General features: G+C 37.6%; 1 long non-coding RNA gene across 1 annotated transcript in view; it reads right to left on the bottom strand.

Annotated features, from left to right (window-relative positions):
* LOC105854717 overlaps positions 1-25,336 on the bottom strand; it is a 207,196-nt gene that overhangs the window by 96,904 nt on the left and 84,956 nt on the right. The window contains exon 2 of the long non-coding RNA XR_001146258.1: positions 23,623-23,752. This is a non-coding gene — a long non-coding RNA (uncharacterized LOC105854717). The remainder of the gene's footprint in view (positions 1-23,622; positions 23,753-25,336) is intronic.

The following is a 25,336-nucleotide window of genomic DNA, read 5'->3' as shown; positions in this document are numbered from 1 at the left end:
GACAGAGACTGCCAATTAACCTAAAAATTTAGATTATTATGCTAATGGACTAAGAAAGTGAGTGATGTTGAGACAGTGGTTCTAAAGTTGGAAGGCTTGTTACAACAAAGACTATAGGATCTCTTGGAGTTTCTGAATCAGTAGGTCTGGGACAGGGCCCAAGAATTCTCATTTCTAACAAGTTCCCTGGTGAAGTGAAGCTGAAGCTGTAATACAGCAAGAACTACTGAGCTAGACGATCCCTAAGGCCCTTTGGACTCCACTCTCCTACAAGTCATGAGCAACCAAAATCTAGTCAATTCAGAATTAACCGGGCTTTTGAAAGTAGATAGAACACATTCGAGGGATCCCAATGGCACACAGTGTCGCTAAACTTAATATCAGCATATCTTCTTGCTCTAACTGACCTTACTACGGGGGATTTTTAAGTTTTGAAAGAGCAATTTCTTTTGCATCCTGTGTTTCTTCTGGAGTTAAAAATGTCAAAACACTTGAGAAAATGATGTATTTAATTTACTCACAATAAAACAATATTAATATGAGTTCAGAAGCCTTTAAGGAACTTCTGTGGGGTCATCTCTGTCACTGCCTGGCTTCCAACAGCATTTGCAAATCAGTTATAAACATATATCTAATGTATTCCTAGCTGGCATCAAGGGAAGGGGCTCTGACATTCATCTCTGGTGGTATCCTCCTCCCAACTCTGGTTTTCTTTAAAAGACTCTTCAAGTTCATGTCACACAGTAATCTCATCTGATATTCATGCCTTGCTAACAGCAGATCTTTAGAGGGCAAAAGGTGGATATCCCTTCTTTATACTCACTCTATGTAGAGAGATATATTAAAACTCCCTCAGGCTCTTCCTGGTGGTACAACAGGTTAAAGAGCAGCACTATGAAGCTAACATAGCCAGCACAAGTTCAATCCCTGCCCCGTAGGTGATCCACATGGTATGGCAGACCTCTCCTGACCCACCCACTGCTCCCCTCCACAGTGTGCTTCATCAATCTGCCTGTTCTGCTCCCCACTGTCTCTGGTGAATCCTCTCACCCCCCTGAATCTCTGGCCTATACCCCAGTTCTTTATGCATAAATAAATCAATCTTTATAAAAAAAAAAAAACTCCTTCACACACAGACATATGCTTATAAATTGAACAGTTCTGATTGCTTCAACCTTTCCACAAAAATCTTTCATCTTTTTCACTGACCAGCTCTGCAACGTTTTCAAAATCCCTACCCTTCTTGTCCTCTACTTGGAGCAGCACAAGTCACAGGTTATTTAATCTTTCACCATACTTTCATTAACATGTCCTGAATTGTGTGAGGTTGCTAATAACCTCATTGCTGACAACAGCATAAACGTGAAGGGCAGGGATGCATGACTCTGGGTTTCAGAAGATGAAACTAGAGCACCTGTTTGAAGAGAAAAAGCAGGACCCAGTTGGCAAAGCGGTACTTGAGCAGGAATCAAAGATAGCCCAGGAATTACTTTCCTGAAAAAAAGTCTGATCATCAGGATGTTTGAGGCCCATGGAGTACTCAAAACTCAGAGCAATGCCACGAGCACTGGGTGTTGGCTTCTAAATTGTAATATCCAAATCAGAGAGGAAATGACGGTGCATTCCAAGCAAAATCACGCACATTTAAACAGATGAAGAAAATAACAATAAAAGTGCAAATTTATTCTGCATATGTGATCATGCTAATCATTACATCAAGTTCCATATATGCCCAGCCAGAACAAATATTAACCCATTTTATAAATTACTTTATACTACATTTGTGGCTACAGCTCCACCCAAACCCAAAACAACACTGTTTCCATAGTAACCAACAGATTTCAAAGAAGGAAAAAGGAGGGGAAGACTTCAGAAGGGATAGCAATCAAATAAAATAGCCAGCATCAACAAAATATGTCAGCATTATTTAAAACACATATTTAGGACTATTCTATAGTTTGATCTCTTTCCCAGAAAACTAGCTCTGTTTAAGTCACCTTTTCATAAAGCTGGTCCTCCCAACCAAACAAAAAAAAAAAAAGGAAAGAAATCTACAAAATTGTTAACCATTTTAATTAAGGAAAAAGCAAATTTCTTTAGTCATTCCTGGGATTGAAATTTTGAGAATGATGAAGAAAATCACATTTATTCAGTAACTTTACACAACTGAAATTCTTATTAATAACTAGTAACTATGAGATCTTAACTGTGCTTTGATCATCCGGCTAGAGTATCTCTATTCTCTTGCTGAAAATGTAATGAGGGAGAAAAAAGAAGTAAAAGCCAAAATTCAAATCCAGAAAGCCAGCAACCAGAAAAACTGCAGACCATCACTGAGTAAAAGCCAGCTTTGTCATGAGAACTTTCTAAATTCTCAGTTCCCCCCAAGTGAATTTTATACCAGTATGATATATAAGGAGTTTATCAACATCCCTGCCAAGTTCTGAGTTTTAAGCCTCGAGATAAAATTCAATGTAGCTCCTATAGGCAATACCCTGTTTTAGGACAGAGCTGACCCTACATGAGTCCTCTATTCACAGTCCTGACCAACCCAGTCCCTTCTTCCCTTCTTTCTTTCCCGTTTGCCCCAACTTCAAAATAGTACAGACCAATAAAAAATAAATAAATAAAAGAATTTTTATTTCTAGGTTCTGGCTCCCACTGTGCTCCAGAAAAAAAAAAATCTAAAGTCATTTAATGATTTGCTTGTGCCCACATATTAGCTGTGTGGCCTTGGGTAAGTCATTTAGTCTTTCTTTAGCCTTTCTGAATCTGTTTCTTCACCTGTAAGACCAGAATAATAATAAAAGTATCTACATGATAAAGATTCATAAAAATAAAATGAGCTAACATATATAAAGAGTTTCACAGAATAACTAACATAAAGCAGGAAGAACAAGTGTTGTTATTACTACAAGTAATCCCTTTTTCTTAATTACTAGAATCAAATCCTGATGATTTTCCTTAGAAAACACCTCTCAATGCTGCAGAGAGAAATCTGTCAAACAAATATCTTAGAAACAATCTCACTAGCAATCTCACACACTACAAATACTCATCTATCAGCAATTCATGGCTGGCATCAGCCTCCAAGGAATACAGAATGGAGATTTAAAAGGAAGTTACAGCCATGTGAAAGACTTTGACCCTTAACCTTCTGAAAGCCTCCCCAGCATTCTGCCTCTACATTGGGTGCAGTTAGCATAACCACAAAAGAACTTTGGCAAAGATCAAGTGGAAGGATGCCTTTACAGCATTTCACAGAAAAATCTGTCACACTCAAATATTAAATATATATTGGCTATTATAATTACATTTATTTGCCCATGCAAAACATTGATTCAACATTGATTTACTGAATGCAACTGTGTGCTAGTGGTGTTTGATTTTAAAAATTGATGTGGTTTATAGTTTACAGCCCAAATGGGAATGTACAGAGCCTCACTGGTAGCCTAAGGGTTAAGTCTCAGTGCTAACACCACCACAGTCCTCCTCAATGACCCTCCTCAAAGGCCCTCCTCAACAGCCTGAGTTCAATCCCCGACCAGGGAACTAACTCACATAGCACAGCAAATCTCTTCTGTCTCCCCTGCTACTTCCCTCAGTAATGTATTTCAGTCAATCTGCCTGTTCTGCTCTCACTCTGTCTCTATGAATCTATCTACTCACCCCTTGCACATCTGACCAACACCCCAGTTATTCTACGCAAAAACAAATAAAAAAAAATCTTTAGAAAAAATTTTAAATAAGCCAAATGGGAATGTTCACATTTAATAAACAGACACAAAAATATGTATTATTGCAATTTTGACAAAAGTGATGAAGGCAAAGAATGGAGAGAAATGGCTAAGGTTTATCAATCGACACTACTATGCCATATTCTTTCTTTTTTTTTTTCATTTTTTTATTATTTTACAAAAGTTTATTTTTACATCATTTTGTACATTTTTTGTCATATTATTTCAATGATTTATTTTATTTATTTATGCATACAAGAACTGAGGTACAGGCCAGAGTTAGATTAAGAGGTGAGAGGATCATAAGAAACAGAGTGGGGAGCAGGACAGAAAGGTCAAATGAAATATATTGCTGAGGGGAGCAGTGGGTGAGACAGGAGAGGTCAGCTACTGCCATGTAGGTTAGTTTAGCTCCCTGACTATAAATGGAACTCATGCTGCAGTGGCTGGCAATAGCTTGAAAGTGCTGAGACTTTAACCCTTGTGCTACCAGGGAGGCACCAGAATGTCACATTTTAACATTTTTCTCCTGTAACCAAATAACACAAAAATTCTATATCCCATGAAACTGCCCAAAGCAGCAATATGGAATTTTTGAGTGAACACCTTCTAGCCTTTTCCATGTAGGATTCAAGATTGCTTTAGGGCCTTAGCATAGCCAAAAGCATAGCAATGTTACCATGCTTTTCAACCACGATGAAAAACAAGCTAAGTTGATGTTTATAGGGAAGTTGAAATAGTAAGGTGATAACAAAAAAAGGAAAATGTGGAACAGTCCATTCTTAAAGTTACATTCTTAAAGTTAAAGACTCAATATATTCTGTTCCTCTGCTACTGTATGAATCATCGATAACATAAGAGTCATAAGAACACAGTACACAAGTAGAACTCTACAAAGTTGCCAGGTGAACAAAACCACACCTCATGTGCTGATGACTCAAAAAGGTTCTATCTGACCAGGCCAAGAAAGACACCAGGAGACTCCCCAGTTTAAAGATTTATCTATCTGAGTTGGTTCTACAAAACTGTTGGTAGAGCTCCCTCTACTTCTTCCCATAATTTGCCTAATGGTAGAAGATGCACAAATGTAATTACATTTACACTTTATTATGAAGTCAGTAAGTCACTATAAATTCAAGCTAGAACTTACATTTTATTGTTTTTTCATTATTGAGTATGTGCTTCGTTGCCTTTGGGGTCATATTTTTGTAGGGGGAGGAGTTATAAGTTTGGAATACTTACTATGCGAAGGACATATTGTTTTGTCAGGTTTCTGTTTCTAATGCCACACAAAGACGCTACCCTGGGATTACTGAAATTCCCCCCAAAGTGTGATGTATTATTCTTGATAGAGAATGAAGATTGGGGCTCTTGAGATGTATGGAACTACTTAAACCCATAATAAAACATTCAAACAAAACGAAAGAAGTAAAAATATTGAAGATGTCCAAAAGAATTCAGTGGAACGTTGAAAATACCTTCCCACCTTCTACGTGAATTCAAATCAGACGCCTTCCTGTTTTTTTTTCTATTACATTCTCTAACCAGCATTTTGGGTGTTGGCTCTACTTACTTTAATATATGCTATTTGGATCCAATGAAATAAAGACAGATGCCACCCTTGGGGTGACTTCTTCTTACCGTACTCAGTGTTAGCTACTTTGAAACCAGTCTAAACAGGAAGCCCACATTTTGAGAAGAAACAAGAAGAACAGGCAAGTTCACCATTTTACCGATAAGAAGGTATATTATTAATTTTAGTTATTTTAACACAAAAGGTAAATATGTACTAGTTTCCACACCCCACTCTCATCCCCCTCCTCACCCCCAAATAAGATAAGAGAGAACTGGGTCTGTATAGTCCCATTTACTCACACTCCATCAGTCATTACTGAACCCATGACTGACATTTGCAGAACCCTCTAACCACACCCAAGTATTACACTAAAGCAAACTCTTCATTTGTCTTCATGATAACACAGTAAGAGAGGTCTTTTTATATTCCCATTTCACTGATGTAGAAACTAAGGTTCAGAGTGGCAAAGCAATTTATGAAAGGATTAGATGGCTAATGATAAAGTCAAGGTTTGTATTCAGATCCTGACAGCAGCACCTGTGCTCATAACCACTGTACTAGAGTAAACCAATGCTGCACTCCAGGTTAGGTAACACAGTAACCTCATATTCAATGTTCATTTACTCTCACAAGGTTTTTGTAAGGTGTGTGTGTGGGGGGGTATGTGTGTATACATATATATATATACATATATATATATCATCATCTAATATATATATGTAAAGATAAAAAGAAAGAGAGGTGACTAGGTGAATAATTTACCCAAGTACCTTCAACTAATAAATAGCAGAACCAGGGCCTGAAGTAAGACTCTGAATTGTGGCCCTTTACACACTTCCCAGTACCTTTCCTTTCACACTCCCCAAAAGTAAACTTCACTTTATCTTTAGGGATGGTGAATGGTATTGAGATGAAAAAAAAAAGAAAGTAGGCGAGGAAAAATGTCTCCCCTTTGATATCAGATTGAAGATTATCTCATATACTCCCTTCATCCAAGATTATCAAAGTGTTATTATCTAAAATTATGAGTTAAAAAAATAAAGGCCTCCATGGTGGAGCAAGCGTCAAGGTTTAGAACTATGACGCTATCCACAGCCATTGCAGATGGCCAAGGAACTAACCCACTGTATATTTTTCTTGTCTCCCCGACTGTCCTCCTCTGCCTGTTCTGTTGCCTACTCTGTCTCTGGTGAATCCTCTCACCCTTTTTCTGGTCGAAACCCCAGCTCTTGTATGCATAAATAAAATAAGTCTTAAAAAAAAAAAAAAAAAACCTCTATTGCTGCTTTATTCACAATTGGAAAGACATGAAAACAGCCCAAATGCCCAAAAATGGATGACTGGATTAAAAAGATGTGGTACATATACACAATGAAATATTACTCAGCAACCAAAAAAAGGAAACACATGTCTTTTGCAGCAACATGGATGGAGCTGGAAAAGATCATGCAAATAAGCCAGAAAGAAAAGGGAAAATACCGGATGGCAGGAATATAATGGAACAGGTGAGAAAATAATGATAATGATGATGATGAATAGCTATATGCCAGAGACATTTTGTGGGAGTGGAGTGGGGGGAGGGAAATGCACTGGACTATGGTGATGGCACATGGGTGATTTGGTGATGGGAAACCCAAGGGGATTGCAACTGAGATGGAAAAATGCACAAAAATATGTAAAAATAAACCATTATAAAATTTTTTAAAAAAGTAACAATGTAAAATGGCAAATCACCTACTCTCAAAGGCCCCCTTCTACAATGAGATGGAAGTCATAGGTACAACTGATGCATAGCTATCATCAAGTGAAATAAAGAAAAGAACAAAAAGTAACCACAAATGGAAATAATCCAGTTATCACTTAAGCTAGTGAATCTCAGCTGGGGAACTGGGGAGTGTGGTGTCAGAACTGTGTGGGATCTTTACTGGTTGTTACAATGATTGGGGAACACAGGGAATGCTGAGCACCCTGCTATAAAGCATGGCAAACAACACAGAATGCTATGCTAAAGTAATGACAGTGCCCTCAAGCAGAAAAACTAATAGTTAATAAACCCCACATTGGTGGGAAGTTGGTTTTTTGTTTTTTTTTTTTCATTCCAAGAAAACAAAATAGGCCCTGACTTACATAGTCAGAGCCTAATAAATATCTGTGCAATGAAGAGGTGGTCACACAGTCAATAAAAGTAACTGCTGGCCCTCCCTGGTGGCGCAGCGGGTTAAAGCACAGCACTGAGAATCTAAAGCCGCTTCCGCATGAGTTCGATTCCCGCCTGCCCCGGAAGTGACCACATGGCGTGGCAGACCTCTCCTGACCCGCCCGCTGCTCCCCTCAGCAATGTACTTCGTCGATCTGCCTGTTCTGTTCCCCACTCTGTCTCTGGTGAAGCCTCTTGCCGCCCCTGAGCCTCTGGCCTATACCCCAGTTCTGTATGCACAAATAAATAAATCTTTAAAAAAAAAAAAAAGTAACTGCTATAGATACTATTGTAGTTTAGGAATAATTATGTTACAGAAAGAAAAAAGAATACAAAACTATAAGCTGAGATGACTACAACTCTATTTAAATCCTACATCCCAAAATACTGAAAAATATACCAAAATATTCATTTTTATTGCTTCACAACAGTGAAGTAATTAGTAGTTTACCCCTCTATTGGTTACTGAGGATATCATTTATGATGAAAGAGTAAAAAAATTAAATGATATTTAATTGACTAAAAGATAACTTAAAATGAAAAACATACCAGAGTACAACCAGCCTTGAATAGATGTGGCCAAGAAAAGAGGGTGAAAGAGTTTCTAAAGAAAACTAAGTTATGACTGTCACATGGGTGTTTCTAGACAGATTTTTTGTCTTCATCTCCAAACTCATAGCACCCCCAAAATCAATAACTTACAACCTCTGCCTACCAGTCTTCCTTGCCAAGTATCCCATCTCTGGTAAGCATACCTCCATCTGCTGTGGCAGGAAAGCCCCAGTGCCTGAAGTCAATACTTTCTCTTCCCCATCACATGCCTCCCCCCTCAGGCATCCCCTACATTCTCCTAGCCTTTGTTACAACTTCCCTACCACACCTTTTGTCCCCAATGACATCATCTTTAGCAAGAGTTTTCCTTTTCCCTGTAAACTGCTCCCAAGCTTTCCTACCCAGGAAAGGGGTGATCAGTTCCTTACCATGTATATTACCCAGCATTTTCATTAAGCTGGCTCCAATGGCCTAACTCCACCATTAAACTTCTCCATGGACGTGGCAGCTATGATTTTTTTTAAAGGTAATGATTGGAACAGAAACTAAGTTGGGTCTCAAACATTTCTACAAAAATAAACCTTAATGATAATGGTGATAAATGTCAACTCATGGGGTCTACAAGCACCAATTAAAGGGGACCTGAGTAAGCAAACTGAATGTAAACTTTCAAAATCTTGCTTTTTATTCTAGCATAAGTTTGGCCACTTAATACATGAAAATGATGTATTTCCCCACCAAACCCTTCAAGAAAAAATCTTCTCATGATGGAGGTATGTGAAGGCAAATTATTCCATGATTTAGTGAAATCCTGATATACTGATGTGGGCCTAATGATAAGTCCATTCCAGTTTGAGATTTACTGGTGTATCCGACAAAATAGAAGATAACTTTGAAAAAGTGAACTGTCAAGTAGCAACAGATGTAAAGCTTCGCCAGTTTGTTAACTGTTTGACTCTTCAACTAGATGTGTCATTGTGGTGCATATATAATGGAAATGACTCAAAGTGGTTTTCTCACAATCAGATTACACTCCATGAAAGAATATTTATTACTGCATTTACCGATGAAATTAATTAATTTGAAAAGCACCCTCACTTTCTCTTTTTCATAAAATAAATGAGTCGAGTGTTATGTCAACTCCAGCAACGTTCAAACCTAGGAAAAGAATTTCTTGGAGATTCCTGATTTTAGGAAAATGGAATCGATACATTCTGTGTGTTGTCTTATAGAAATGTAAAATGAGCCAAATTTGGAATTCTTATTTAAAATAATTAAAAGAACCAATACAATTAATTTTAATGGTATATATTATCTAACCCAATATAGCCAGTCTTATGCTGTAACATCCATGTCTTCAAAATTCAATGGAGATTTTACCCTTGGTCTATTTCAATTCAGATCAGACCTACAGCCACACTTCAGGTACCTAATATAGACAGATAGGAAGGTAGGTATGTAGGTTAGGCATCAGTAAGAGTTAGTTAGGCATCAGTAAGTACTGTGTTAGGAGATCATATGCCACATCCCATGAGAAATAAATTTCCTAGAGAAACTATCTTCTGTTTTAGGAAATTATCAGTATTTTCTGGACTGGTTACATTTATTTCTACAAAGTCCTTCATAGGACCTAGAAGGAAGTTCTATGCTATTCCTGTTGTCCCTACATTCCTATATAATGCATGTGCCTTTCACCTCTGGAACTATAATTATCTCTTAAAATTATGAACAAAATTAACACGCATTATTCAGATTTTTATTTATTTGTTTTTAACTTAAGCTTCTCATGCTTTTGTCTTTGTCACAGTTTAATAATAAATGATTAGCTCTATGACATTCTCTAAAATCCTACAGCTTAAAGAAGACATTTCATTAAGGATTTGGTGTGAAGGAGATGTATTGACATCTCTCTTCATCTTTTATTTTTGGTGAAGAACATGTATGATTTGCAAAGACAAGTGGCTAAAGATGAGGCCCTGCATCTACCACTGGAACCCTGAGTGAGTGCAATGGCTATTGCTTCCTCTATCTGGTTTCCACCATCTTAACTCCAGCTGCAATGGTTGTGAGCATGTGACACAGCGCTCTCCAGAGGCTCCAACAAAAAGCAAACGTGCTGTACACCCCAAACAACTAGCAAAAAATTTCAAGGAGTTAGAAGTGTCCCAGTCTAGTCAGATTCCTTAATTCTTGTGTTTCCAAGCATGTTCCTAATGAACCACAAAGACGTTGTAAACTCTCATAATCAAATGCAATTGAAGCATCATAAAATCAAAATTCTGGGAATTGTGTGAAGCTTGCCATGACTTGGCTCATTATTCTCATTTCCTTAATAAAATATATATGTAAATAACTCCATTTGTATATTTATAGGACAAAGCCAAAACATAACATTTTGACTCAAATTACTAGATAGGTAACCTCAACAAATGCAAGTTTAAACTGTACAAAATAACATAATATAATGTAAAAGAAACATTGCTAAACCCTAAAACCATTTCTTATAATACTTTGCCTTCCTTGTATTTATAATGCTGATTTTAATATCAGTGCTACATCTACTCAGGTAACCATGCATCTCCAAAACAGGCACAAGCAATGTACGGGACTAAAACCCCACCTGATTGTTCAAGTGACATTGGGAAAGAGTATTACAAGGCAATTTCTAATATTGAGAATTTGTAGCCATACATAAAGCACCAACTGAAATAGATCTTCAGAATAAAATTTCCTAAAACGATTAAAGTAAAATGTGAAACCTCACAGTTTATACAAGACAAGAAACACTTGGCTGCAAATGGTTTTATAATTTTGCTAATTAAAAATTATCCCATTTTCACTTTGGATTCATCATATAACAGAAACAGGAATAACCTTACCATGCCAGAAACACAAGCAAATGATTAAAGTTCTACTCTCAAAAAAATCTTTAAAAGTTGGCAAAACATTTCATTAGGCTACAAATCAAAATCCGTCTGTCCCTGACATCTCTTTAATGTCTTCCAGATTCCACATCTACTGTTTTAATCACTCACTGAATCACTCAGAAATTAAAATGTTAAAATACTTCTCATCTTGTACCTCCAGACAAGCCCTCTGATATAACATAACCTTCAGGACCCTCCATATGAGCAATGGACCCATAACACCACAACATGATTTATGTAGTGAATTCAATAAATTTCACAATGATAAAAAAAAAATAATATTCCCAGAACCATGTCTTCATCAATAAATCTGCTACATGTGAAGAACATAAATAAATACTAAAAAGGGGCCACCATGAACTCTCTCTTCCAAAGTCTGCCAAGTGGAAATGGGTACAACGATGATTAAAAATAAAATCATTTTCAAGCTTCCAAGGTGTTACCAACAAAATATGCTTAAAAAAAGAAGAACACAAGTGGCAAGGAGGTTGACTGGTGAATACGTATTTCTCTGTAAAGCTAATGAAGGCAATGTTTACAGAACACACTTATTTATTTATGCTTCCCTTCCCTGCGCCCTCCATGTGCCATGGGAGTCAGTGTGCGTTAATGGCACTGAAAACCAGAGAACCTTCCAACTGCAAGTTACAGCAGTCACTGTGTCAGTGGAAACAATGAATCACAGACATTGAACCTGGGATGAGTTGTGGCAGCACCTTACATGTGTCACCAATGTGTCATGTGACATGGCTGTTGCCATGGTGAGGCTCCATGTACAAGAAAGGTGTTAAGTCTCGTAGAAGGCACCCAGCCATCCTCCAAAGTTATCCATGCCCATGAATGTATTTTGAATCTTTCCACTGTCAAGAACATTGTGATTGACTTCCTCTCTGGAACTCTTGCTAAAAGGAGAGAGGAAAAGAGTCACTTGGGAGAAGCTGAAGAAAAAAAAAAAAAAAAAAAGAAAGAAAGAAATACACCATCCCTGACATGGGGATGGGAGTTCAAGTGTTCTGAGAATAGCATTATCTTTAAAAATAACTAGTTTAAATTGTTTCAGTGGAATAAAAGTGAATCATGCTAAAAAAAAAAAAGGCAATTTTTATGTTACTTGTATAATTTTCTGGTACTAAAGCAATGGATGAAGATAGCTAGGCCAAAAACTACAGAATTTCTTAGATATAAACAAAATTTATATGAGATAACCCTGGTCATGTTTACTAAAAAAAATCTTACTCTTGAGTTTTTCTTTCCAGAGTCTCCAACTTTACCTTAGCTTTGACTTCATTAACTGAAAACAGAGAAAATCTCAACCTATTCATGATCATGGGGATTAAGTGATCTACTGAAGGATCAAGCAGAGTCACTGGCACATGGGTGACATACAAAGAACAGCTACTGCCACTACTTAGCATAATAGTTAATTACTACTTCTCCTACACAACTACTGGCGTGGGGTAAAGAGAACCTACTCCCTCTTACTGAGGTTCAAAGGAGGAGGTCTGTATGGCAGATTCTTGCATTTAGAAATAAGAACAGAGTTAAGTCAAAATGTTTCCTTTTAAGTGATAAAGACAGTTTTGTTTAAAAAAGAAGCACCTTTAAGTGAATTATAACTATAGTGAATATCTACTAAAAATACATCTCTGTCGGTACTGGTGCTGTACGAAACAATCAACATGGTTACAGAAGACCCAAAGCAAACCAGAGAACAGAGAAACATGGGATTAGGAACTTAAGAAGACTTCAGGAGGACCTGTTAACTACTTGAAAATATCTGGTGGATTATTATATGGACAAAGTTGATTTCGAAGGCTCTCAAGGTACCAAGCAAAATTATTAAGAGGGAATCTTGGGGGTGGTAGAATTCTGTCCAGAATTTGAAAAGACTTCCTAGCCCTATTGTTGATCAAAAATAAAAATGGGTTTCCTCAAGAGTAGAATCTTACCATCCCAGAATTATTCAATTAACCTAGATGTATGTGTAGTAGTAATACAGCCTCAGAGGCCTAAGATATAAGAATGATGGAGGCAGTGATGAGCTTCACTATTGCCTTGACCATTAACTATCCAGAAACCTTTGAAAGCATGATGTATCTCGCTAAGCAACAGATGCACACATACATATACCCATATACACACATAAATTCACATTCTAGGACATCTGTGATACAATAGCACATTTATTTAGAAAATACTTTTGGGTTAACAGCTAGCTATATTAGTTATTAAAATTCTATTAAACAGCAACTTTTTAAATAATGTTCTATGAATGTTAACTCATTTAATCCCACAAATATCTATGAGTTAGCTATTACTATCAACATTAAGGTGAGTAAACTGAGGCACAAAAACCTGTGATTACCAAGGATGATACCACTGACAGAGACATAATTCAAACCCCGGTAGTCTGATCAACATCCTGCACTTATTCACCACATTTAACTGGTTATTTCCTATGAAAGCTTCTATATCTTGACCCTAGATCCTGGAATTTATGTATTTTTCACTAACAACAATAACAAAAAAAACATACTTGCAAGGTTCTTGACATAATTCTATATTTACTCTATTCCCTATTTCACTACCTACCATTTTTGTTTATTTTTTAATTATAATAGACACATATGAAAACTGATTTGCTCCTTTAGAGATTTATGTTTTGTAGATTTTTCACTTCTTGATTACAGTAACAAACTTTGCTACATAAGCTACAACCTCCTGATAGGCAGAGATCTTCCCTTCATGTCCAAGTCAGTCTAATCCGATACTTGATAAAGAAATATCCTTCTAGAACATTGTTCTATATCCTTCTTGAAAAACATCATTTTTATTTTTCTCCATCAGACTTCTAATCACTCTCTACTATTGTATGCACATCCTCATTGTCACACATTTCTGCTTATTCAAAATCGTGTACACTTTGCCTCAATTTTATGAAAATGTCTCATTCCATAAATTCACTGTGCCCCACATTTCTCCCTACTCTGACATCCCTCAACAGGCAAAAGATTAAAATCTTCAGCAAAAAGAGGAGTGAGGATTCTAATTTAAGGCACCTTCCCTCCAGAGTGCTCACACTTGTTTTTAATCATTTTTGTCCTCCTGGACATTTCTTTATTGAAAATCAAATGACACCCATAATATGTATCCTGGTATCTACTTTTCCCTCATGATAAAATAGAAATATTTAGAAGAAAATTTCCCACTTTAACCAAGACTCTAAGAGTTTTGCTGTGTCCCAGTACCACTTACACAATAATTCTTATATTAGTCCTTAAGCCTCTCAGAATTTATTAAATGTTGCATTTCAGCAGTATTCTCTGACCAGATTTAATGTGCTAATTATACTGTTGCTATATAATATATATGGGCGTGTGTATACACTACATATATTTTAAAAAATAATACCTAAATCTTAAATTGTCAAACATACTCTCTTAGATCTCCTAGAAAATTCATCTTAAATTCCACTGATGAGTTATACACCGCATTTTAGAAAACTTTGGTTGGAAGAGAATATAGATCTTATGTCACTTTTCAAAGTCCGCTTTTCTTCTATGACTTGTTTTCCCTTTCATCTTTAAACCTCAGTCTCACTTTTACTTCTGGTTTATATTTATCTTAGTTTAAATTTAAGAAGGCAGAGGGGGACTCTCGCTAAATTTCACTCCATTCAAGAAGTAATCTAATCACACAGAAGAGTCTATCTCAAGATACGATTTAAACAAAAGCTGATGACATTATTATTTCATCGGAAATTGAAGAGCAAGTGATCAAGCTGGAGCAACCCTGAACTAGAACAAAGAGTGGAGACTTGGTGCTCCCAGCTCTATGTGCTTAGACGAGGGTTCAGCAAACCACTGGTCCCAGTGCCATACTGAACCTGCCCCCAGCACTGGCTTTAACAGCCTTAAATGGTGGGAGACAATTAAAATGTTACTGGTACTGACTGACATATGGAATCAAACCAAATTCAAATTTCAGTGACTGTAAATAAATTTAATTGGAAACAGTTGCGACCATTCATTTATGTACACTCTGACTGTTTTCACAAAACAACCAAGACAACTTTCACTGGGTGCAGGTAACAGACCAGGCAGCCCGCAAAGCCAACAGCGGTTGCTCTCTCTGATTCCTGATACAGACGGAGACGTCAGATTATCCTTTCACCATCTCACATGCACGCCACCGTTTTTTGTTGTTTTTTTTTTTTCTTTCTTTCTTTCATTATAAAAGTTTTCCCAAAGGCACTGTAGTACAAAGAAAAGCACAAGGAACCCCCATGAACTCAGCACAGGACCAGCTGTAAAGCTCTCTTGGATCACAGGAGACCTACCTGGAGGCAGAGTCTCACTGCTGGTGCCACCAGGACCTCATTCCCCCACCAGAGTTTCAGCTGCCTTAATTCCTCATGCAATTCTGATGACTATTAAATATCAAAAGAGTAAACTATCCTGATACCTTTTTAAAGCAACAACATTATTAACAATTAAAAAGCTGCCACCACACATGCACAATAACTTTCTTGCACGTTAATATGCATATCCATCATCTGATTATAACAGCAAGGAGAGATTGACAGGAAATGACTGAGGGTAATGGCTCCAAAGGAGACACTACATTGATCAGTAAATAATACACGTTTTTTGAAACTGTCTAACCACATATTTACACTTGTCAACCCTCATACACTTTGGTGACAGAATTCTTTTTCAAACATCTACAGAAAAGACTGTAATAGCGATTTTTAAAATGTTTTTAATAATTTCAAAAAACACTTCTAGGACATATAGGTTTAAATTGTGTTTGCCAAATAGTACCATTAACTACTACATCCTTAATACTCCTGGTAAACATACCTGTTTATGTCAGGAGCATTAACTACTACATCCTTAATACTCCTGGTAAATATACCTGTTTATGTCAGGGTATCCATAAATGTCTCAGAAATGTGAAAATACACATGTCTGGTGCTTTCCAGGTACTCTGTGCTGCATTAAGTACTTTTTACAGTCCATAAGATAAACATTACCACTGCCTCACCCAGCAGATGAGGAAACTGATGCTTGAAGAGGAGCTGTGATTTAGCCAGGTAACACATTAGTGAGACCTGGGCTAGGACCAGAAGCTATCCATTCTAACTTCAGAGCACAAGCTCATCCTACCCAAACCTGAACCTGTGCTGGGGACTGCACTGAACACAGAGAGCCCTTGGATCACACTTTGAAAAATATGACCCCAAGATCAGGTAGGAGAGATGATGAGCCCTGGGTTCAGGTCCCCTGTGCTACCCTGCACACAATGCCCACAGGAAGACTAGAGAAGAAATCTGAGATGGGTGCATCATAGCCCCTGGCGTATCATAAAGTTCCGTTATGACAGCCAGTGAAGTACTGTCAATTTATACAGGTTAGTCAGGGAATGCTTGTATGCCAGGTAAAATCACTTTATCTATCTTGTCCAGAAAATCATTCCACCCGTGTATGATTAGATTAGCATCTCCTTGTCCTAAGACTCCATATCAATTAGCTTTCAGGAAGGCTGGAAGAGGAAGGGTGGAAGGCAAGGAGCAAAAATGACCAGGTTGTAGCCCATGATTGAGTTAGCAAATACTCCACAATATAGTCAAGTAGTCCTCACCCTCTCACATATACCTCTTTTTAACCATAAAGTTGGTCAAAATATAAAGTAGCAAAAATTGTTTAATGAACCCCCATACACTCACTACCCAGATTCTAGAATATCAAATTTCTATCTCCCATTTTCTTTTCTGAAGATTTGTAAAGGAAATTGCAAATGACATGCCATTTTACCCTTGCATAATCCAATATGCAACTCTAAAATAAATGGAGGGAAAAAATGCTGTTAATAGTAAGTGAATCATGTGTTGGGAAACAGAAAATTCTAGTATAACTAAAACTAGCCTCCTCACCATTTAGCCTTTACATTAATCCTGGAAGGACAGAAGTATCTTCAGTCCACATACAAGGGGCGTGAGTGACTGACACGGTGGTAGGAATTGACTTCTCTACCTCCTGGCTCTCACCCTAGGCACAGAAACCCAGAAGACACAAGTTTTCCTTTTCCACAGCATCTGGCCTAGTTCCATATGCACCAAATAAGAAAATTAATGTAGATGTTGGGGACCACAGGAGGTACGGACACCAGAACCATCTTAACTTTAGAAAAGAACTGAAGAAAACAACACAATGTGGAGAAAACAGCATTGTTCTGAAAGATTTTAGAAAGGAATTTTAGGTGAGGAATTTTTTTTAATTTTGAAAAGCTATATAGAGATTTCCTGTTATGTTACTGATTCTATAACAATCACGGCTGTAGATTAAACAGTAGTTTACAATGCGATAGATTGTACTTCTCCCCCAAAAACATGATATCAAAAAAACCTCCCCTAAGTCAAATAAAACAACTTTAAGAACCATAGAGTCAGTTCAGAGCCGAGGAAGGAGCATGTCCTCTGGGTTAAGCACAGACTTTGAAACTGGCCAGATGTGGACTAAGCCCTTCTAACACTTGATATGTGACCCTGAGCAGGTAACTTAAGCACTGACCTTCTGTCTTCTCAACAATAAAGCCAGAATAATACAACCCACAATACGGAGTTGTGTTGGTATCAAATGAGATATCTAACGTGATAGGCAAACTCTCCAGGAATAGTAAGGTCTAGTGAATGACTATTTTTATCATCTGTTGTGACAATTACTAAAATCTCATGGAGAACAAGGAGGAATGAGAAAGAACTCATCTCATGAACCTCTTCCAATCAACCGCTGGAACTATATGAAACACAGAGTAAAGAAAACCCAAGAGCACCCTGATCCCATAGCTGACCAGGGCAACATATCAGCCTATGAGTTTGGGCCAGGAGATCAACAGTTCACATGTTCACCAACATTACCTTCCAGAACTCTGCTTACCATGACTAACACAAATAGTCAAACAATACATTGAAATGAAATTAAAATGTATGTTAGCTAAATGGTGCTTAAATGCATTAATTGCTCATTTTTCTTTAAGAAGGAATTAAAACGATGGCCATTCTCAACAGAGTAGCTCAGCAGCCTGCAGATGAACTGAATGGAAATTTCCTTCTCTTAGTCTCTAAGCATTACTTGAACTAAGGTAACAGAAAACAGAATATTTTCGAAAACAACATGTAATGTAGTTGAAGTTCCTAGAATTTTACATCACGGAAGATATCATTTGAAATATAATAGTGAATACCTTCCTCCCTGGTACAGCTTGCTTCAGTGTATTGATAAAAAACCAAGATTAATATGCAAAAGGAAATTGAAAAAAAAAAAAACTTGCCCTGCACCGGTCAGCACCTGGTACATATGTGTGCCCCTCCCTTTGAGAAAGAAACTACACTTGGAGAGTGAAAGTCTGGGTTAAGTTCTCTCACCCCACCACTTCCTTGCTATGCTATGGTTGAGCCTTAGCTGATGCAAGGGTAACAAAAGGGAGGAGAGAACTATGACTTTTTGTCTTTCCAAAGTTACAGAAATTAAAAAAACAAAAAAACTACAAAATTGTAATGTTACACACTCAAAACACCAAAACCAGAGGAAGGTTAGAAAATAAATTATTTAAGAAATCATACGGATATGGCATACGCACCAAGTCAAAAGTCCAACTACTACAACAAGCAGGTAATTGCAAAATTATGCACGTGTGAAATTCTCTCATTAATAGAACAAACATGTAGTGTTCAATTTCTGTGTTCCACATATTGTGTAAGTACTAGCTATATGGACTACAAAGACTGGTCAAAACCCACTTGCTTGACATGATTTTACCCAAACGCGTGTAAGTAGCGAAATTGTAAGCTTCCTACGAGAAATTAAGTGGAATAATTTGAGGTCACAGCCACACTCACTGGAAGACAGAATGTGATCAATTAGTGATATCTTTCAGGGTCACTAGCATGGGCTGTAGTGGTGGCTCTAACAATGACAGTGTGGCAATGTGTGTCAAAACCGTGCCACCTTCGATTTAGGAAAAGGGTGTGATGCTTTATTCAGATGTCATGTGAACAAAGTCTGCCCAATACATTAAAAGTTTACTCTGCTTTAATGTGGATGTCCAAAAAAATGTGTGCATAATCCCATAAGGGGCTTAGAGAGGAATGGAAAATATCTGTAATATAAATGCAGATTACCTTTATTACACAATTGGATCATATTCTCATTCCTAGACCAATTTCTTATATCATAAAGCCTATATTCAATTTTATAAATAGCATACAGCAAGAATCGTAAATTCAGTTAATGTAGAAATTTAACAGATTTTTTAATAAAAGTGAGAAAAGGCTGTTTTAGAGTAAATATCTGAAAGGACAGAAAGGGTTCTTTCTTTGAAGATATGTTTTTCCCTCTGACTTTACCTCCTTGGGGACATAACTAGAGAAGAAATAAATTCCACAGCTAATATATATGAAGTAACATGTTTAATATTATCCAATAAATTTATATCTACCTACACCATATAAATTTATCCCGCATAAACTGTCACCTCCAACAGAATTCATTAAAACAATGTTATAGCTTCTGAATTAAATGCAATCTTCTAATTGGAATTTAATCTGACAATACTAGTTGGTGGATTTTCTTTTTTAATTGACAAATGGAATAATTCATTAGTTTGTCTTAGGGTTCTGTCTGAAGAATGTATAAGTAAATTTGATGTACAGATTGTCTGGCCACTGCTGTGAGGTGTTGTGGGGCAGGGGCAGATAGCTGGAGATTCTTTCATCATCTTCAGAACTCCTTCTGCTGCTTATGGGCGGGAAAGGATGACAGGCTCACTCTCACCATCCTGAATTACTGTATTACTAATATATTCCATTACCTCCACGTAAATGTCATGTTAATTTCTGATCCTCATCAAGCCAGACAATGGTTTCCACCTTGGCCCCTAGCCAATTAGCGATGTGGAAAATATTCAGCCAATTACATTACTTGTATTAGGTCAGGGACTGGAGAGAAAGGCAAAATAAACGCCTCGAAAATACTTGAGAGATAAAATGTAAGTTGACACTGTCTTCACATGCTGGAGCCCAAGTTATACAATCTGATAGGCAGCTGCCAGCACTCATAACTGCTTATTAAATCTAGCCTCCCTTTATGGTGTGAGTGAAGATCTGTATTTTTACCAATATTAGGTTCATTGTGTTATAAAAGAGACCAAAATACTTAAGATCATTCGCTCCAGCTTATAAAACACATTATGTAGTTTATTAAATTGCTAAAATTACCTCTCAAAGTCAAAATTTCAGGGACGGGAAGTTGAAGTACAACAAAGTGGCTTGGCCCACTGACAGCTTGCAGCCGAAGGAGCTCAGGAGGCAAGCCTCATGGCCAGCTCCTGCCCTAACACCTGCTACCATCCCCACCTCTCCCTGGAAGCTACATACCCCCACCACTCCCACCCCTAAACCTAGCATAAAAGAATCCAGTCTCAAGTTTTATTAAAAAGCCAGAAACTCCTGGAAAAAAAAAAAAAAAAACCTTAAATGAGGAACAGTTTCCCTGCTTTTACCTCTGCCAAGTAAGTCATGCTAGAATTTTGATTATGAGAGAAGTCAAAAAAGGGGCACTGTCGGCAAATAAGGATAAACAACTGGTGCAAAACAATGCAGTGTGATGTTTACACTTGTACCCCAGATCCACCATCGAGAGACAATTGGCGGGTAGGGACAGAAAATGCCAACGCATAGACTGCAAAGGCAGCAAACCTGCCATCTCTAGTCAACTCTTGTCAGGAAAACTCTATGCAAATCCAGACTGTTATTATCACATTTATCAATAACAGCGTGGCTAACAGCCTATTAAGTATGCAGCAGACTACGCAGCTCTTCACTCCCTGAGTATCATGACGGGCATCACACAGGTGCCAGTGCCAGCTAACGCCCACGCCAGGGAAGCAGAGCCAATGGTGATGCCCCATAGTGAATGGGGCACTGAAGAGCCACACTGCCAAAGAGGGAGTCTGAGGCCCTTCTTCCTCTTCATCCTGCTCCTAATTTGATTTGTAGCACGGTTATCGCCAACATAACAAGTTCATTACCCATTTTCTGACTTTAAGAATTTGCCAGAATGATCTGTTTGTGCAAACCTTTAGTCATACATTTTGCATTGGAGGGAGGCAATTTTGTTTTCAGCTGAAACAATAAAGTGGTGCTTCTTTTGGTTACTGGGTAAAGGGAGAAGTTCTAAAAGACACCAGGACCATGAATAAAAAACAATAGGACCAACCAGCTATCAGATACATAACACACAGGAAGTCACATTATTGTATTACAGAGGAAGAGAAGTGGGCTTCTGAACAAACCCAGGAGCTATGCCTTGGAGGAAAATAAGGAGGACAGAAAACTGAACACATGCTCCAGCTCATGGATTTCAGGGATAGCTACTTACTACTGGAGTTATGGTGGAGGCAAGTGTATTACAATCTGATAAACAGAAAGCACTTCCTTACTGAGAAAAGAACTGGTATATTTTATTGGGACTAACAGTACATTTTCCCAATTTGAAAGAGAGAAAATTTTCATTATATTTCTTTATATTGATTTTTCAAATACCAAATTTGACCTAATGAAATTAATAAATAACGTGAACCTTGTCTTCAATACGTCCATTCATGTGGTTTTGTTAAATTTCATGCAACAATTTTATAATAGTGAGATTGAGTCAGACTCTCTCAATACTGAAGACAGAGATGACAGGTAACCTCAAACCTGAGCATGTTGCTTTTTTAAGACCTTCAGAATTCTGACAACTTCTATGAATCCTGATATGTGTATATCAGACAGACCCAGGCTTTGTTCTCACCTCTACCTGGGTCCTCCCAAAATATGCTTTTTATGAGGTATGCTATCAGCTCAGTAACTACAGACATAGAGAAAAGGCTGAGTGTTGCAAAGCAGTGGAAATACTCTTAAAACTTCATAGGCGAGGAACCAAGGGACTTGCCAGAGACCACCCAATAAAATGATCTCAATCTCTGATGGTTCTGAAGCTTCATGACTCCATTAGCTATTTCTTTTCACTGTGGACATCCTTGTCTTACATGTTTCTGTTTGCCATTTGCCTTACTTCCCACCAATGAAAGACAGATTGCTATAAAGGAGACAGAAGACTGGTTTTTTGTTTGTTTGTTTTTCATTCTGTGTCTCTTGATCTTGCAAGAGAAAATGCAAGAAGTCAGGGGACAAACTACCTTACGTGAAAGAGAACTATTTTAGGCTGGTATTTAATGCTTTGGCTAGCTGTTTGTCTGGGGTTCTTTATTTTCTTAATGCATATAATGGGAGGAATTTGTCAAATGAGCTCTTACTAAAAACTTCACAAATCTGGCACAAGTAGCTGAATGTATAACAGTGTCTTAAAGAGACATTTATGATCAGAAAAAAAGGTGTATTAAACTGTATGGGCTGTATATCTCAGCCTCTATAATTGAAATAAACTAGATAGAAAGCATTGATAGAAGGCAAGAGGACCAGGCTCCAGTATAAGCAAACCCAGGGACCAAGACATCTCAATTAAGTTCTTATGAACATCAACTGCTCCATTTATGAAATAAGGGGATTTAAATAGATAGCATCTAGGCCCCTATAGGCACAGACAAATTGGGCAGTCTTACCTACTTTGTTTTAAATATAGGAAGTCTAAACTGATTTTTCCAATTTCCAATGTAGTGTTCTTTCTATTTCATTATACCTCCCTCCATTAAATGAAATCTATTTTAAACACAACTCCATTAGGATAAACAGGATGAGTTTATGTCAATAGTGCTATTAATAAATTCACTCCATATAAAATCTGAAACAAAACGGTTCCCCTTAAAGTTGATCTTATTCTATAACAAAGCCACCAATGAATGATGCTTTTAACACCTGTCCCCAGCCAAATATTATTGCTGATAAAGGCAAATCATATTTACTCATTGATTACTACTGGGGAGTCTTCTATTTCTGCAGAACACGATAACTGCCATCAGATAAGGAAAATGCGTATAACAAAGAATCATCATGCCCCTTCTAACTTCACTCTAGAAATTCCAATGAATGAAAATGAAGTGAACTATGATAGAAAATATCTTTCAAAAAATCCTTGAGAGTCCAAAGTTGCAAACACTTTCATTTCCTCAAGATCCCTAACCATGTGGAAGCCTTGAGAGGGAGACCTCCTCAATGGACAAATCAGACTTAACTTCCCTCAGCAAATCAAGATGAGGTCATTATAATTTCACGAAGGTTCATTTTATCACTGAGTTGTAAGGGGACCAAAAAGCGGTTCCTCTTTTAAGAGTGCATATAGCTCATAACTGAGATAGTTCACTCTCAGAGTACAGCTGAAGGAAACAAACAAAAAAAAAAGTCCTCTTGTGTCTTGTTATGCCTTTATAAATCCTCAAATCATTGTAGGAGTTACCCAGAATGACCATACCAGCAAACAATGACAGTTTGTCCCTGTTTTCAAAATGAGAATCTCTCAACCTCAGTGAGCAATTGTTCTGATGAACTGAGGACTTTTATCAGTTTCCTGTATCGTGTATGACCCCTTCAGCCGACTTTTTGTCTTGTGAATTTTCAGATGAATAATTACTCACCCTTTTGGCCAGCCAGCATCACATCCATCCATTCATGGTTGTCAGCAACTCACAGACGGTATCGAAGCCCTCACCATTGCCCAAATGTTTAGTTTGGAAACTGGAATTGTCAGCAAAAGCTCCTGGGACACTACAATACAAAAATATTTTTTACACATAACTAAGATGTAACTTCAAAAACCACCACTTCCTTAAACTTGAAAACAGCAAGAAAGACATAGCATCTAGAGATAGGGGAAAACACCTTTCAAATGAGGGTATGTCAAGATAGTAATGCTGTAAACTATGAACTAGAAACACTGTTTTGAAAGACATGTTTACCAATTACTTTTACACCTAAACATGAAGGTGGTTGTTTATTCCAAGTCCGTACCATACATTTTCAGTATGTCAGCATTATAACAATATCATAACCCATTATAAAATACTCAGATAACAATAAACTGTTTTGACTCAAATTTTGCATGAATAAATGTACTGTTTTCTATTAACTGTTTTTGCCAGAGCATTAAAAACACATGAAAATATTGATACTTTTAAATTATTTTTAAAACAATATTTCACATCAAAACTACTAAAAGAAATAACCATAGTCCTTTTTTTCCTCCAAAATAATTTTAAATATATCTATGACATAAGATGCAAGACCCACAGAGAGAGATATTGCCATGCTTCATGAGTGCAGGGGACCAAGTGAAAAAGCCTAAACTGCATGGTCCCAGGAAGCCATCTAACACCTCAGCATTCCGGGCTTTCTGTCTGCAAGGTCATCAGCTCATGCTCCCCAAGTCCCTTCTATCTCTTGGTCTTTCTGTCCTTATAGGCAAAGCATACTCATTCTATTAGCTTCTTCCTTAAGCTCCCTGGTTTATTTTGTGGTTGTTTGATCAATCTTTTTCTTTAATTGAGATAACACTTACTTACATCGCTATGTATGTTTTAGAAGTACAGGTTCATACCTCTTCAAACATAGGTCATCACATCATCCCTAGACCAGTGAACCAATAATTACAACTACATTCCTTTGGACACCCTCAGTTTTTGCCCCCACCTCTTCTCCCACTCAGGTAACCTCAGTTCTGCAGTCAGATTCCAAGGATTTGTTAGGTTTGCCTTTGGTTTGCCTCTTTCTTTTTTACTTAAAGATTTATTTTTTATGCACACTAGAACTGGGGTATAGGCCAGAGGTGCAAGAGATGAGAGGATTCCCCAGAGAGAGAGTGCAGAACAGAACAGGCAGATTCACTGAAATACATTGCTGAGGGAAGCAGCGGGTGGGTCAGTTCCCTGGGGTGGGATGGAACTCATGCTGCAATGGTTGCAGATAGCTTCACAGTTCTGTGCTTGAATCTGTTACGCCACCAGGGAGGGCCCTCCTTTGCTTTGTTTCTTTATATTCTACATAGGAGTGTAATCATCTCATCCTGTCTTTCTCCTTCTGGCTTATTTCATTTAGCATAATCCCCTCTAGTTCTATCCATGTGTCAAACACTTCCTACTTTAAAAGATTTTTACCACATATTCCTCTTGTGCTGATCTGCCATCAACACCAAAGAGATGCTGTGGCCAGAATACTAGTGCATGCATAGAAGATTTCACACGCAGTACTAGTGCCAACCCTTTCAGTGGCCACCCGTAGTGGCTGACAGCATCCCCTGGATGTTGGGAAGGCTTCCATTCTTCTCCAGAGTACAGCTCCAAATCTTACAGAAAT

The sequence above is a fragment of the Condylura cristata genome, unplaced genomic scaffold, assembly GCF_000260355.1.
Source record: "Condylura cristata isolate star-nosed mole 26May11 unplaced genomic scaffold, ConCri1.0 scaffold00004, whole genome shotgun sequence".
NCBI lineage: Eukaryota > Metazoa > Chordata > Mammalia > Eulipotyphla > Talpidae > Condylura > Condylura cristata.
Note: the sequence above shows the minus strand (reverse complement) of the source record. Positions and strands in the feature narration are given on the sequence as shown.